This window comes from Oncorhynchus kisutch, linkage group LG10 (assembly GCF_002021735.2).
Source record: "Oncorhynchus kisutch isolate 150728-3 linkage group LG10, Okis_V2, whole genome shotgun sequence".
Taxonomy (NCBI): Eukaryota; Metazoa; Chordata; class Actinopteri; order Salmoniformes; family Salmonidae; genus Oncorhynchus; species Oncorhynchus kisutch.
The window spans coordinates 45228181-45245734 of NC_034183.2; the positions used below are offsets into that span (position 1 = coordinate 45228181).

The 17554-nt window shown below is 41.0% G+C and overlaps 1 protein-coding gene across 3 annotated transcripts in view; it reads left to right on the plus strand.

The window, feature by feature from the left end:
* Window positions 1-17554, plus strand: part of LOC109898194 (serine/threonine-protein kinase TAO2-like) — a 51132-nt gene that overhangs the window by 4760 nt on the left and 28818 nt on the right. The window lies entirely within an intron of this gene.

The window sequence follows — 17554 nt, forward strand, 5'->3', positions numbered from 1 at the left end:
TAGGATGGTCAGTTTTACAAGGGTATGTTTGGCAGCATGAGTGAAGGATGCTTTGTTGCGAAATAGGAAGCCAATTCTAGATTTAACTTTGGATTGGAGATGTTTGATATGGGTCTGGAAGGAGAGTTTACAGTCTAACCAGACACCTAAGTATTTGTAGTTGTCCACGTATTCTAAGTCAGAGCCGTCCAGAGTAGTGATGTTGGACAGGCGGGTAGGTGCAGGTAGCGATCGGTTGAAGAGCATGCATTTAGTTTTACTTGTATTTAAGAGCAATTGGAGGCCACGGAAGGAGAGTTGTATGGTATTGAAGCTTGCCTGGAGGGTTGTTAACACAGTGTCCAAAGAAGGGCCGGAAGTATACAGAATGGTGTCGTCTGCATAGAGGTGGATCAGGGACTCACCAGCAGCAAGAGCGACCTCATTGATGTATACAGAGAAGAGAGTCGGTCCAAGAATTGAACCCTGTGGCACCCCCATAGAGACTGCCAGAGGTCCGGACAGCAGACCCTCCGATTTGACACACTGAACTCTATCAGAGAAGTAGTTGGTGAACCAGGCGAGGCAATCCTTTGAGAAACCAAGGCTGTCGAGTCTGCCGATGAGGATATGGTGATTGACAGAGTCGAAAGCCTTGGCCAGATCAATGAATACGGCTGCACAATAATGTTTCTTATCGATGGCGGTTAAGATATCGTTTAGGACCTTGAGCGTGGCTGAGGTGCACCCATGACCAGCTCTGAAACCGGATTGCATAGCAGAGAAGGTATGGTGAGATTCGAAATGGTCGGTAATCTGTTTGTTGACTTGGCTTTCGAAGACCTTAGAAAGGCACGGTAGGATAGATATAGGTCTGTAGCAGTTTGGGTCAAGAGTGTCCCCCCCTTTGAAGAGGGGGATGACCGCAGCTGCTTTCCAATCTTTGTGAATCTCAGACGACACGAAAGAGAGGTTGAACAGGCTAGTAATAGGGGTGGCAACAATTTCGGCAGATAATTTTAGAAAGAAAGGGTCCAGATTGTCTAGCCCGGCTGATTTGTAGTCCAGATTTTGCAGCTCTTTCAGAACATCAGCTGAATGGATTTGGGAGAAGGAGAAATGGGGAAGGCTTGGGCGAGTTGCTGTTGGGGGTGCAGTGCTGTTGTCCGGGGTAGGAGTAGCCAGGTGGAAAGCATGGCCAGCCGTAGAAAAATGCTTATTGAAATTCTCAATTATGGTGGATTTATCAGTGGTGACAGTGTTTCCTATCTTCAGTGCAGTGGGCAGCTGGGAGGAGGTGTTCTTATTCTCCATGGACTTTACAGTGTCCCAGAACTTTTTTGAGTTAGTGTTGCAGGAAGCAAAAGGGTCCGGTGAGTGGAGAGGTTGGTTGGTGATTTAGACAGCTAGCCAGGGCATCGGTAGCAAGCTAGCATAGGATGGAGGTCTGTTGTTAGCCACCTCTTGCGTTCCGTCAGTAGATTAGTGGGGTTCCGTGTGGTAGAGGGGATTAATCCAAATCACACAACAACAACAAAAATAAAAACAATAGATATAGTTATAGAGGCCCAAGAAGAAAACATAATAATAATAATAATAAAAATAAAAAAATTGTCCGATTGTCTATTCAGATAGCAGCCGGTAAGACAGCTAACGGTTAGCAGGCCGCAGATGGGCGTTCAGGTAACGTCGCGACGGAGGAGCCAGCCGAATAACTCCTTCGGGTAGATAACGTCGGCAGTCCAGTTGTGAAGGCCCGGTGGGGCTCCGCGAAGGCAGTAAAACGGGTCCGGATAGGTGACTGCAGCCCAGGTGTGATTGATGGAACTCAGGAGTGATTGACGGAGCTTGCTAGCTCCGGAATAATTGATGTTTGCTCCGGAATCGACGAAGGCCGATAGTCACACGGATAGCAGCTAGCTAGCTGTGAGATCCGGGTATGAATGTCCAGAGAGCAGTCGAAATCCAGGGACATGGAGAGAAAAATTGGTCCGGTATGTTCCGTTCCGAGCCGCGCTGCGCCGTACAGAACTGGCGATAGATTTTCGAGCTAAAGGATAGCTGATGACCACAAACCGTGGTTAGCTGAATACTAACGATTTGCCAGTAAAGGAGCTAACTAGCTTCTGAACTAGCTTCTGGATTAGCTTCTGGCTAGTTTCAGGCTAGCTTCTTGGAGTTTCTGGCTAGCTTCTTGGAGGATTACAGATCTGAGGTAAATAATACTTTTTTATAAATATACATTGGTGAGGCGGGTTGCAGGAGAGTGTTTTGAAGATGAGTTGATGGAAAATAAAAATAAAATGTATGTGAAAAAGTTGTATATATATATATATATATATATATACAGGACACGACAAGACGAGGACAAAAGACGTCTGAACTGCTATGCCACCTTGGTGTGACTCCTTGCAGCCACAAGGTCCTTTTGACGCTGCACTCACGTAACAGGTGGTCAGCCTGCCACAGTTTCCTCGTGGATTGCAATGTAATCGCCCATAATCGGCATCCAAAAAGGCAGATTACCGATTTGTTGTGTGAACTTGACATCGGCCCTAATTAATCGGCCATGCCGATTATGGGTCGACCTCTAGTTTGGACTCATCAGACCAAAGGACAGACCAAAGGACAGATTTCCACCGGTCTAATGTCCATTGCTCGTGTTTCTTGGCCCAAGCAAGACTCTTCTTATTATTGGTGTCCTTTAGTAGTGGTTCTTTGCAGCAATTTGAACATGAAGAACTGATTCACGCAGTCTCCTCTGAACAGTTGGTGTTGAGATTCCCTTTGTCTATATTTCTGTGTTTTCAATATGTTTCCTATGGAGGATTGACTGTATCATTTAAAATGACAGATTACATTTCAAGTCAAAATTCTCTGTGAACCTCCAACCATCTTTGTGGTACCATTTTTGAAAGTTGAAATTTCAATTATATTCACATTGTAGTACATTTTTCAGTCATAACATGACACCCACCTTGTATTCAAGAGCACGGTGTGTCTACCGATTGTGGGCACATAACAAAATTCAGATTTAAAATAGGGTCTAAGCTACAACATGCGAATATGAAAATCTGAGTTGACACATTTTTAGATAATTGAAGGTTTAACACGGGTGGGGGGAATGATGTCATTTTTATAAAATAAAAATTAAGAAATTATATAATATACCGAACAATTTAAACGCAATATACAACCATTTCAAAGATTTTACAGTTACAGTTCATAGAAGATCTTCAGTCTATTTAAAATAAATTAGGCCCTCATCTATGGATTTCACGTGACTGGGCAGTGGTGCAGCCGTGGGGGGCCTGGAAGAGTATAGGCCCACCCACTTGGGAACCAGGCCCAGCCAATCAGAATGAGTTTTCCCCCACAAGGGCTTTATTACAGACATAAATATTCCTCAGTTTCATCAGCTGTCCAGGCTCCTGACCTCAGATGATCCCGCAGGTGAAGAATCCGGATGTGGAGGTGGGCTGGTGGGGTTACACATGGTCTGCGGTTGTGAGGCCGGTTAGACGTAGGGCTGTTATGGTTACCGTATTACCGACTCACCGGCGGTCATGAAGGCAGTCAAATACCATGTGACCGTTTAGTCACGGTAATTAGGCTTCTACTAGCTCTGATCCTGCGGCTGGTCATTAGTAGCCTACCAAACTTGCTAACTGCCTGTCACGCAGCACTCTATTGTCCCGCTAATCACTCTGACGTCAATGCAACTGTATTCAGAAATCTAATAAAATATTTCATGAGAGCTCATGTTGCTCAACATTTCTAACGGCTATGCAATTGTGCGAGAAATTCTCGCTAAAAAAGCGGATCCCATCAGCTTTCTATAGGCTAGGCATACTATATTTGTTTCTGAACTTTCCTAATATTAAGCACATTGCTTATCTTTACAACAAGAGTCTAGCCTACCTGGCTGGCATGAAAATGAACCACGGGAAAAGCGTTCTCCATTCGCTATTTGAGTGCATAGATGACAGTTATTTTTTCCCCCTGCCCCTGTTTAGAGAAAGGTGCATGAAAAATGGTCCATTTTAAATCCAAACAAATTTCACACACATATACATACAGTTGAAGAAGTTTACATACACCTCAGCCAAATACATTTATATTCAGTTTTTCACAATTCCTGACATTTAATCCTAGTAAACATTCCCTGTCTTAGGTCAGTTAGCATCACCACTTTATTTCAGAATAATAGTAGAGAGAGTGATTTATTTCAGCTTTTATTTCTTTCATCACATTCCCAGTGGGTCAGAAGTTTACATACTCAATTAGTATTTGGTAGCATTGCCTTTTAAATGGTTTAACTTGGGTCAAACATTTTGGGTAGCCGTCCACAAGCTTCCCACAATAAGTTTGGTGAATTCTGGCCCATTCCTCCTGACAGAGCTGGTGTAACTGAGTCAGGTTTGTAGCCCTCCTTGCTCGCACACGCTTTTTCAGTTCTGCCCACACATTTTCTATAGGATTGAGGTCAGGGATTGTGATGGCCACTCCAATACCTTGACTTTGTTGTCGTTAAGCCATTTTGCCACAACTTTGGAAGTATGCATGGGGTCATTGTCCATTTGGAAGACCCATTTGATGTCTTGAGATGTATTGCTTCAATATATCCACATAATTTTCCATCCACATGAAGCCATCTATTTTGTGACCAAACAGTTCTATTTTTGTTTCATCAGACCAGAGGACATTTATCCAAAAAGTACTGCATGTCCCCATGTGCAGTTGCAAACTGTAGTCTGGCTTTGTTATGGCAGTTTTGGAGAAGTGGCTTCTTCCTTGCTGAGTGTCCTTTCAGGTTGTATCGATATAGGACTTGTTTTACTGTGGATATAGATACTTTTGTACCTGTTTCCTCCAGCATCTGCACAAGGTCCTTTTGCTGTTGTTCCAAAGTACGTTCGTCTCTAAGAGACAGAACGCGTCGCCTTCCTGAGCAGTATGACGGCTGCGTAGTCCCATGGTGTTTATACTTGCTTACTATTGTTTGTACAGATGAATGTGATACCTTCAGGCATTTGGAAATGGCTCCCAAGGATGAACTGCACTTGTGGATGTCTACAATTTTTTGGTTGGTTTCTTTTGATTTTTCCCATGATGTCAAGCAAAGAGGCACTGAGTTTGAAGGTAGGCCTTGAGCTATATCCATAGGTATACCCAATTGACTCAAATTATGTCAATTAGCCTATCAGAAGCTTCTAAAGCTTCTACATTTTCTGGAATTTTCCAAGCTGTTTACCGGCACGGTCAACTTAATGTATGTAAACTTTTGACTGGAATTGTTATACAGTGAATTATAAGTGAAATCTGCCTGTAAACAATTGTTGGAAAAATTACTTGTGTCATGCACGTAGTAGATGTCCTAACCGACTTGCCAAAACTATAGTTTGTTAACCAGAAATTTGTGGAGTGGTTGAAAAACAAGTTTTATTGACTCCAACCTAAGTGTGTGTAAACTTCTGACTGCAACTATTTATTTTAATTTTTTATTATTGTTTAGTATATGTAAAGACATTTATAAAAGCGACAATAGTAGCCTATCGCTTTTAAATTATGTATAAATGCCTTTTTTTGTGCGACTTTTTCGAATCATAGTCGCACCCATAGACCTATGTTTTGCCAAGTGTTGTGTCACAACTGAAGTGGCCAATAACTTCTTTAAATTAAGCACAATCTCCTTTACAAGGGGTGTAGGGCCTAACTGGCATAAGCAGAGCGTGAGTTTCAAGTTTGGGGTAGATCATTTTCACCTTAAAAATGCACCTTTTATAATAAAAGCATTACATGCATAATTGCATTTGTGGTCACTTTTGATTATGTGGTTTTCCAGCCAATAGAACATTTGTGCTTATTGCTTATTTTTGATGCTAGTGGTTAGGGTTCCACATTTTGGAATATTAAGAATGGTAACTTTCTGTCGGAATTAACAGGAATATATGGGAATTAATGGAAAAATATGCAAAGTAATATTAATGCCATTTAAATGTAATGTTTTTTTGCATCGGACATGTTTACCATATCATATGGAGACAAACATAAACATTTTATCTTGTAAGTAGACATATTTGCAAATGATTAAATCCTTCAAATAGGAAAAAACAAACAATTTAGCAACCAGTTGGTAGCAGAACTTTAATTAAATGAGTTGACTCTTAACATGGGATGATTTCACTGAACAACAAAAGGGAATATTGAATGATCCCCAGTGATCCCATCGCATCTCCCAAATACATTTTCAACATCTGTAAAATGGTAGTTTAGAAACTAAGGCTTTGGTTGTCTTCCTCTCAGGCTTCCATGTTTTCTCCCTTGACCTCAATGTCCACCTCTTGAACATCAGACTCTGAGACTTTTCAACCCTTGTATTGGTCAGCCTGTTGCGTGCTGTGTGTTCCCAAAAAAGGACCAGTTGCGCTCTGAGGCGGCTGGGATTTGGAGGGGGAAAGAGCCTCAGATCCACAAAGTCCTTTCCACCAGGTGGCTGATGAGATGTTGGCACAATTGCCATATTGCATCTCCATCCCAAAGCCCTTGCTTGGAAGTGTACTTCGCCAGATTGCCAATAACCTTGCCCTCATCCAGGCCAAGGTGGCGAGACACGGTAGTGATGACCATAGGCCTTCTCTGCACCAGACATGATGCTCTTGCCAGCATACCCGAGGTCCAACATGTACACTGCAGTGTGTAGGGCTTCAGGCATAAGTCTTCACGCTTTTTGATGTATTTCAGAACTGCAATTTGCTCTGCTTGGAGCAGTAGTGAAGTGGGCAGGGCAGTACGGATTTCTTCTCTTACATCTGCAAGCAGAGTCTGAACTAGAGGTCGACCGATTAATCGGAATGTCCGATTAATTAGGGCCAATTTCAAGTTTTCATAACAATCGGAAATCGGTATTTTTGTTCACCTTTATTTAACTAGGCAAGTCAGTTAAGAACACATTCTTATTTTCAATGACGGCCTAGGAACGAGGCAGAACCTTGGCAAGTGCCACTCATGTCCTTTTCGCAACAAAGTCTGTTCCTTTTCTTCGATTTATGTCCAGCGTCCTCGAAAAGGATTGCTCGCAAAGATATGTTGTAACAAACGGTATGAAAATCTCCAGAGCTTTCTTAGCAATAACAGGGTACGTTACCATTTGTTGACATCAAAACGTTGAAAGCGTTGTTGTTCTGAAGAGTTGCTGTTGAACCTGAACCTGCTGAATTTCAATGATTTCATCGAGGTATTCATCATTGACATCTGTTGTCTCAACACTAAACGTGAACGGCTGTCTCACCCATGCTGGATATGACTCTCTTGTAGGGAAGTATCCGTCGAGAGACTTTGCAAGCTCATCTAAGTTTGGCAATTGCTTGCTTCAGTTCAGCGGGTACAGAAATGTCTCCGATTCCAGATACATCTTCGATCTTACTTACACAGTCGTCCAGCAGGGGAAAGTTTGCGAAGTTATCGTTCTTTGTTCGTCGTTTCCATAACGGTAGTTTTTTTTGAAAAGCCTTCAGGTTTTCCTCCGCTTCGATGATGTTGACTCCACCGCCCTGCATCTTTTGATTGAGATGATTGAGAGCTGCGACGATATCAGCCATGTACGCTAAAATGAGAATGAACTCAGAATTTTGATGCAATCTGCATGACAATGTTGGTGCTCTTGCAAAAACAGGGCTAATTCCACATGCATGGCAAAAACACGATTCAGCACCTGTCCCCGGGATAACCACCGAACGTTAAAATGGTACAGAAGTACCTCTAATTCAGAGCCCATTTCTTTACACAGCTCACTGAAGATGCGGTGCCTCAGAGCACTAGTTCGCACATAGTTCACGCATTCCACTACAATTTTTAATACTTCTGCCAGTTTTGGAGGCAAGGTTTTTGTTGCCAACGCATAGGGTAGCCTAGTGGTTAGAGCATTGGACTAGTAACCGGAAGGTTGCAAGTTCAAATCCCCGAGCTGACAAGGTACAAAATCTGTCGTTCTGCCCCTGAACAGGCAGTTAACCCACTGTTCCTAGGCAGTCATTGAAAATAAGAATTTGTTCTTAACTGACTTGCCCAGTTAAATAAATAAATAAAATAAATGCCTGTGCAGAATACAATGCATAACAATGTGTGGTGCATCGGCTTTCACTAGCGCACCAAAACCAGACTTTCTTCCCAGCATGACTGGAGCTCCGTCTGAACAAATTGCAGAAATCATATCCCACGAAAGATTGTTGTATTTGAAGAAGTCATCCACAAGTTTCTTCACATCAGCTGCCTTAGTAGTTGTTGTAAGAGGCTTACAAAATAAAAAATCTTCCTTTATCACGTCGTCTTTCACATAGAGCACGAATACAGCAAGCTGGTTTAGATTGGAAATGTCTGTGGTCTCCTTTAGCCTGATTTTCTGTATAGCACTTTGAGATATCAGCTGATTTACGAAGGGCAATATGAATACATTTGATTTGGTCTCGTCGAGTTGAAGGCTGAATTTTGCCGGGCTTGAAATCAGATCTGCAACTACTTGAACCAAGATGTCTTTGCTCATGTCCTCTATTCTGTCGCTGATGGTGTTATTTGAAAGAGGAATTTGGGACAACTTCAGCCTCTTTTCCCAGCATGATGTTCGCCATCTTCAACACAGCTGGCTTTGAGTGTTTCACCAATGGTGTGTGTGGTTTTCCTGCGGTTTGTTGATGGGTACAAAGCCGAGAACAGGCAGAGTAGCCTTTTCATCGAATCTGGCTCTCTTCACCTTGAATTCAGCGAGCGTTGTGTTCTTGTATTTTCCATCTCCATGCAGCTTAAGGAAGTGTTCTCTTAGTTTTGCCGGTGCTAGATTAGAATTGCTCAACTTGGCATTGCAAATCATGCAGTTAGGACGCTGACTCCCATCACGTTCCGTTATACATGTGAATCCATATTGTACATATTCGTCCGACCACTTTCTTTTTTTGCTCGACATAGTAAGTATGAAGGGATTAAAATATTAAGAAAGAAATCTCAAGACGTACCATCACGACAGTCACAAGTCGACTACTGAGCGTACCAAATTCCCTGCAGCACAGATAGGCCAAGCGATGTAGCGTGATAACCTGCAGCCAACGATGGCCAAGCGAGGCGTGTCATCATGAATCATATGAGTCGGATGTGTGTCTTGACCTCCGCCGAACCCCTGAGACTGACTTACCGAACCCCTGGGTTCGATCGAACCCAGGTTAAGAACCACTGGTTTAGAGAGTCGACGCGTTATAATTCCTGTAATAACTTGCGGCTGAACTTGAAAGGGTTTCCTTTATTTTACCGTTCATGTCTTCCATACAGAATGTCTTGATCTACTTCAAATAAGGTCTGTGTTTCGTGCAGGCTTAAACTGCCTCGGCGTTTTGATACCCGTGTAAATCTCACTAGGATAAGGTAACGTTTGTCAAAATATTTTCATAAATCCACTCTACAAAAAAAAGATCTTCGCTTCTATTTAGCCAATATTGATTAGTTACCTTGTCCTATAGATATCTACACAGTTGTAAAATTTGCAAGGTGGTGTAAGCCTACATGAAACACAGACCTTTAAGTGAATCTAAAAATATCCTATGGAATAAATGATTGAAGGAACCGCTTTTCAGATTTTGCTAGAAGGTGTCATGGGAATCATGACTCGCACTTTGGTAGTAAATTCTTACCATGTCCATTATTAAAATAGGATTTCCTGCATATAGAAATTGCAGTTTTTGTTTTCAACATTCATCACAGGTAACTTAAACTCTATTTTTATTCAAACAGTTGAGAGTATTTGTGGGGTCAGCAACGGCTAAATCAAAAAATACCACCAACCTGTGGAATCACCTTAAGAACACTCATCCAAAAGCCCAAAATTCCAAAATTATATATATATTATATATATATATATATTATATATATATATATATTATATATATATATATATTATATATATATGAAAAATCGGCCGATTTTAATCGGCGGCGACTTTTTTTGTCCTCCAATAATCTGCATTGAAAAATCATAATCGGTCGACCTCTAGTCTGAACATCAAACAGGATGGCATTGTTTCCCTCAATCTGGGCAATGGCTACTGCTATAGGTTTCAGGAGTTTCAGGCTGCTTACCACTCTCCCAAAATACATCATCCAGGAGGATCCTCTTGATGTGGCTGTCCATATCGGCAGACTGTGATATGGCCATTTCTTGGCGAGACTGTCAAACATGACAACACCACTCCAACGGGTGTTGCTGGGCAGCTTCAACATTGTGCTCTTATTCTTCTCACTTTGCTTGGTGAGGTGGATTGCTGCTATAACTTGATGACCCTTCACATACCTAAACATTTCCCTGGCTCTCTTGTAGTGTATCCATTCAGTGCCATGATGTCCTTGAGGAGCAGATTCAATGCATTAGCATCACAGCCAATGGGTGTCATGTGAGGTTAGGAATCCTCCACTTTAGACCAAGCAAGCATCATGTTCGGCTGCATTGTCTGTCCCCAGTGCAAATACCTTCTGTGGTCCAAGGTCATTGACTGCCTTGAGCTCATCTGCAATGTAAAGACAGGTGTGTCTGTCCCTTGTGTCCGTGCTCTTGTTGAATACTGATTGAGGGGTGGAGATGATGATGTAGTTAGTTATTCCTTGCCCACAAACATTTAGCCACCTGTCAGAGATGATTGCAATAGTCTGCTTTCTCTATGATTTGCTTGACCTTCACTTGAACTCGGTTGAACTCTGCATCCAGCAAATGAGTAGATAAAGCATGTCAGGTTGGAGGGGTGTATGCTGGGTGAAGAACATTCAGAAATCTCTTCCAATACACATTGCCTGTGAGCATCAGAGGTGAACCAGTTGCATACACAGCTCGAGCAAGACCTTCATCAGCATTTCTCTGACTACCTTCCTCCATGGAGTCAAAAAAACTTCTGATCACAGGAGGACCATGAGCTGTTGCTATCGATAAGGTGTCTAATTCATCATTTTCACCTCGAATAGAAGTAGATAGACTTTTGTCAGAGGTTGCTTGTTGTGAGCGCTGAGGGAACTTTATGCACTTGACCAGATGATTCTGCATCTTTTTTGAATTCTTCACATATGATTTGGCACAGTATTTGCACATGTACACAGCTTTTTCTTCTACATTAGCTGCAGTGAAATGTCTCCACACATCAGATAGTGCCTGTGGCATTTTCCTGTAAAGATTAGAAAAAGAATGAGTAAAAAAAAAATACAATTCCATGTACAGATAATTGGTTAAGCAGTTAGATTAAACAACTGCTTTGTAAGAAATGTTTAAAATGAAACCTGTATGGAAACAGTTTAATTAACACTCCTCAGTTTGCAGGCTCAAGCAAGCTAAAAACCCACATGGTAGCAAAAACTAACTAGCAGAAATTGTTAACTTGTTATAAATGATTTAAACACACTTTTCTATAGGCTACTATTTACTAGTTAACACAAAATCAGGTATGTCATATATTCACCCCACCCCACCCAGTATTGTAATCAAAACTTACCAGAAAGCATGTAGTCCTTGTCTGACTAGTAGTGTGGGCTCAATAGCATCTCATTAGTGTGCAAGATCTTGAGAATCAGCTGCACATGTGATGGAAGAATGCACTGTGCATGCAGAGGTTTGCAATTCCATTGAATTGGTTGTAGTTTAAACAAAATATGCCACAAGATCTAGAATTGCCTTGTGTATTCCACAAAAAAAGGTTGAATTGAACCTTTCTAGGTAGGGTATGTGGGACACACCTGGCCAACATCCAGTGAGATTGCAGAGCGACAAATTCAAATACAGAAATACTCATTATAAAAATTCAGAGAAGATACAACTATTTTACATTGGTTTAAAGATTAACTTCTTGTGAATCCAACCAGTGTCAGATTTAAAAAATTATTTCCCGCGAAAGCATACCTTACAATTATTTGAGAACATAGCCCAGCAGACAAATCATTACAAACAGTAACCAGCCAAGTAGAAGAGTTACACAAGTCAGAAATAGAGAGAAAATTAATAACTTACCTTTTATCTTAATATGTTTGCACTCAGAAGACATTCATTTATTCAATAAATGTTCCTTTTGTTCGATAAAGTCTCTCTTTATATCCGAAAACCTCAGTTTTGTTAGTTTTCTTCAGTAATCCACAGGCTCAAACGCAGTCGCAACAGGCAGACAAAAAAATCTAAATTGTATCCGTAAAGTTCATAAAAACATGTCAAACGATGTTTATATTCAATCCTCAGGTTGTTTTTAGCCTAAATAATCGATAATATTTCAACCGGACAATAACGTCGTCAATATAAAAGGTAAACAAGAAAGGCACTCTCTCTGGTCACGCGCATGAAAAAGCTCTGTGACACGGCAGGGTCCACTCATTCAGACTGCTCTTACTCCCTCATTTTTCAGAATACAAGCCTGAAACGATTTCTAAAGACTGTTGACATCTAGTGCAAGGCAATTTGAGTCCTAAGTCAATGGATACTGTAATGGCATTGGATAGAAAACTACAAACCAAAAAATAAACTACTTCCTGAATGGATTTTTCTTAGGTTTTTGCCTGCCAAATCAGTTCTGTTATACTCACAGACATTATTTTAACAGTTTTGGAAACTTTAGTGTTTTCTTTCCAAATCGATTAATTACAGTGCCTTGCGAAAGTATTCGGCCCCCCTTGAACTTTGCGACCTTTTGCCACATTTCAGGCTAGAGACATACCCCAAGCTACTTACAGCTGTAATCGCAGCAAAAGGTGGCGCTACAAACTATTAACTTAAGGGGGCTGAATAATTTTGCACGCCCAATTTTTCAGTTTTTGATTTGTTAAAAAAGTTTGAAATATCCAATAAATGTCGTTCCACTTCATGATTGTGTCCCACTTGTTGTTGATTCTTCACAAAAAAATACAGTTTTATATCTTTATGTTTGAAGCCTGAAATGTGGCAAAAGGTCGCAAAGTTCAAGGGGGCCGAATACTTTCGCAAGGCACTGTATATGCATATCCTATCTTCTGGGCCTGAGTAGAAGGCAGTTTAATTTGGGCATGCTTTTCATTCAAAATTTCAAATGCTGCCCCCTATACTAGAGAAGTTAAGCAACATTCCCAAAATTCCCGGGCTTAACTTCCTATGGAAAATTTCCTGGAAGTCTTCTGACCCTTTGCAACCCTACTAGTGGTTGTATTAATTTGAGATCTATCGCATCCCACAACTGTGCAAGACTGTTTGGAATATTTGATGTATTGCACAGCATAGAATAGGTCTTCTTTTGTACTGTGGGGGATAGTAGATTGACATAGTCTAGTGCTATTGCTGTTCATTAGGCCTACTCATCTTGTTGGTTGATGAAAAGTAAATGTGGACAGTTCTTCCAATATCTTCAATATGCACCTCGGAATTAGATAAGGACACGCTCAGTTGCGTATTCAATGCGTCTGTCTTCACTTGTAGCCTATGAGAAAGACCCCATCGTGATGGAGAGCAATGTGAGTGAGAGGTGCTTCAGAGCGCGCAGCACTCCAGGCCAGGGGCTCAATGGCCACTGGCCATAAAAGGCATGGATTTTCTTAGGGTGCATTGCAGCCACACAAAATGGAAATTGGAAGCATGATCAAGTTCTTGTCAAATTGTGAATGAGACTGAAGTGTGTGTGTGTAGGTGTGTAGCCTGCGCAAAAAAAAACAAAGCAGAGCTCATGCTTTTCAAGCAACTTTTTTCAAATCATCGTTAGTCGCATCATGCAGCCTTACCATGTATTGAAAATCAAAACGTATAGCCCAACGTTTGTAGAGCAACTAAAGTTAACACATTAATAAATCTAAATTAAGCATATAGGTGTGCCTATTTCTTTGTTTAACTGACGTGTATACCTATATAACGAAGGTACATGACGTAATGACGCTACGTAAATTTTGCGCTACACTTGCAATACAGCATTCCTAAACTACCCCACAATGTCTGTGTGGATCGAGCAGTCAACATGTCAAGCAGTCATTTGAAAGAGTAACAAAATTTCAGCGAGACAACTTAAAGGTGAAATCCATTAACGCTAAGATAATGGAATTCATTGCCCTTGACAATCAACCGTTCTCTGTCGTGGGTGATGTTGGCTTTCGGTGACTGATCGAGCGCCTTATAGTTAACTAGTCCAACGCAATAACGACCTGCCTCTCTCTCGTTGCACTCCACAAGGAGACTGCCTGTTACGCAAATGCAGTAAGCCAAGGTAAGTTGCAAGCTAGCATTAAACTTATCTTATAAAAAAACGATCAATCATAATCACTAGTTAACTACACATGGTTGATGATATTACTAGATATTATCTAGCGTATCCTGTGTTGTGTATATAATCTGACTGAGCGGTGGTAGGCAGAAGCAGGTGCGTAAACATTCATTCAAACAGCACTTTCCTGTGTTTTGCCAGCAGCTCTTCGTTGTGTGTCAAGCATTGCGCTGTTTATGACTTCAAACCTATCAACTCCCGAGATGAGGCTGGTGTAACCGAAGTGAAACGGCTGGCTAGTTAGCGCGCGCTAATAGCGTTTCAAACTTCACTCACTCTGAGCCTTGGGGTGGTTGTTTACCTTGCTCTGCATGGGTAACGCTGCTTCGATGTGGTAGCTGTTGTCGTTGTGTTGCTGGTTCGAGCCCAGGGAGGAGCGAGGAGAGGGACGGAAGCTATACTGTTACACTGGCAATACTAAAGTGCCTATAAGAACAACCAAAAGTCAAAGGCAAATGGTATAGAGGGAAATAGTCCTATAATAACTACAACCTAAAATCTCTTACCTGGGAATATTGAAGACTCATGTTAAAAGGAACCACCAGCTTTCATATGTTCTCATGTTCCGAGCAAGGAACTGAAACATTAGCTTTCTTACATAGCACATGTTGCACTTTTATGTTCTTCTCCAACACTTTGTTTTTGCATTATTTAAACCAAATTGAACATGTTTCATTATATACTTGAGGCTAAATTGATTTTATTGATGTATTATATTAATATAAGTGTTAATTCAGTTGTTGTAATTGTCATTATTACAAATACATTAAAAAAAATTATAATCGGCCGATTTAATCGGTATCGGCTTTTTTGGTCCTCCAATAATCGGTATCAGCGTTGAAAAAATATAATCGGTCGACCTCTTAACACTACCAAGTGCGCTATTTTTCTGATGTTGCCCTACCGGAATTACACAGTAATCTCGTCCTTGCTATTATTTTCACAACATACATACTATGGAATGTCGTTTGGGTCGTTGCATGTCAAAGATAGAGTAGCAATGTCAAAGCTGTACAAAAAAGTCAGCAAACACCGGCCACGGTTAACACTACCAAGTGCGCTATTGTGTTTACAATTCTGTGTTTGTAATAAAGCATTATTTGTTTGACCGCAACTTCTGGGGTAGTTAGCTTTAGCTTGGTACCTAGCTAGCACCAATACAACCAGCCTGAAAACAATGACCAGTGGAAACTGCAGTCATTTTCATTATTCTTAGCAATGATTTAGGAATCCTTGTGAGTAAGTATTAGCTAGGTTGTCACTTGTTGGTCACCTATTGAATTTGAACTTCAGTAAATGAAAATTAAATAACTAGCCAGCTACTTAACCTTGTTGCCCTAAGCTAATGTTATAAGCAGCCAACTAACGTCATCTGCCTAGTGAGGCTCCACCGGACTGGGTTATGTGTTGTGAACCTAGCCACAATAAGGATTAGGCACAATAGTGGAATTTGCAGTTTGCCTTCAAAATAAAACTGTCATTGAGAGATGCAAATTGATACAAATAGTAGAATTATGCCACACGTTTTTTGGAGGCTAACCGCAAAGTCCACTATTGTGGCTAATCCTTATTGCAGCTAGCTTCACATGGATGGATCTGACCACCATTAATCAAATCCGAACTGTCTTATAAATTAGGGTTATTTTAGATGATGACACAGATTGTTGTTTTGCTAAGTTTTTGGGGAAGAACATTGCATCCATGAGCTAGCTAGCTTTTTTTATGACGGCACTCTCGGTGTGCGAGACAACTTTACCAGCATCATAGCATACGTATCGATGAATCGTTGTGACATATGAAATACGAGTGATTGTGTAATGCGGGAAAATTATGAACGCGTTAAATTATGTGACGTGTGGTCCTATTCAGGTCCTGATTGGTCAACAAACTTATTTTACACGTGGATTTTTAAAAATAGTGTTAAATAGTATATTTTTGACATGCAAAGACTCAAACGGCGTTCCATAGAAATCCTGGTTGAGAATGAAACGACTGAACAAATGAACAACGAAACTTCACAGCAAGTAAGTGAAAGTTTTACTGTTTTACTGTTATTGGGGACATACGTAAATGCTAAACTTTTTGTCCGTGTGGTTGGTGTGGTTGGTGTGTGTGTTGACCTTTTTTTCATTTAACTAGGTAAGTCAGTTAAGAACAAACTCTTATTTGCAATGACGCCCTGCCCCGTCCAAACCCAGACGACGCTGGGCCAATTGTGCGCCACCCTATGGGACTCCCAATCACGGCCGGATGTGATACAGCCTGGATTCAAACCAGGGACTGTAGTAACGCCTCTTGCACTGAGATGCAGTGCCTTTATACCGCTGCGTCCATTTGTGTGTGCGTTAACTATTTAACTGTATTAGAATGCTTAAAAGGCCGCTAAAATTTTAAATATTGCTATCGTTTTTTTTGGCAAGGAAAATATTGGATATCGGTGTCAGCCAAAAATGTCATATCGGTGCATCACTACTATAAAATGCCACTTTAAGCAAATTTTGAGCTAGTGTAATGAGCTAGTGTAACCCACAGCAATTTGGCATAGCCAGATCAGGACCTAACGTATAAGGACAACTTCGAGTATGCTTTTCTGCTCTTCTGAAATAGACTACATTTTCTTCATATCATGTTTCTTTAGACTTGTCTAAAATAAATAATTGATTTATTGTGAAAGTGTAGGCTATATTACATGGATGTATTAGACTTTCTAAACTGTAAATGTTCCAAAGGTCTGCATCAGTTGCTTGTAGGGTATGTGTGGAAACCAGGAGATGCTAAATGTGTTTTGTTATTAACGATCAATTCCTCTGAGACCAACAGTTATTTCCTTGACAGTCATCGGCTGACTAAATATCGTGACCGCTACAGTCCTAGTTGGTCTACTGTTACTTCTCTAAAATGACGTTTCAGGTGGCTTGTGGTAGAGAAATGAATGTTAAATTCTCTGGCAACAGCTCTGTTGGACATTCCTGCAGTCACCATGCCAATTGCACACTCCCTCAAAAATTGAGACATCTGTGGCATTGTGTTTGACACAAATGCACACTTTAGTGGCCTTTATTCTCCCCAGCACAAGGTGCACCTGTAATGATCATGTTGTTGAATCAGCTTCATGATATGCCACACCTGTCAGGTGGAAGTTCAACTATGTTTAATTGAAAAGGATCAGTCCATGTTGATAGGTAGCAATTCAGAATTTCCATAATATATCTGCAGTAATTGTGTAATGTTTCACAGTTTTACTTACCTGTCAGTGTTGTGATTGGCTGTTGATTTCTCACGCCTTAGCGG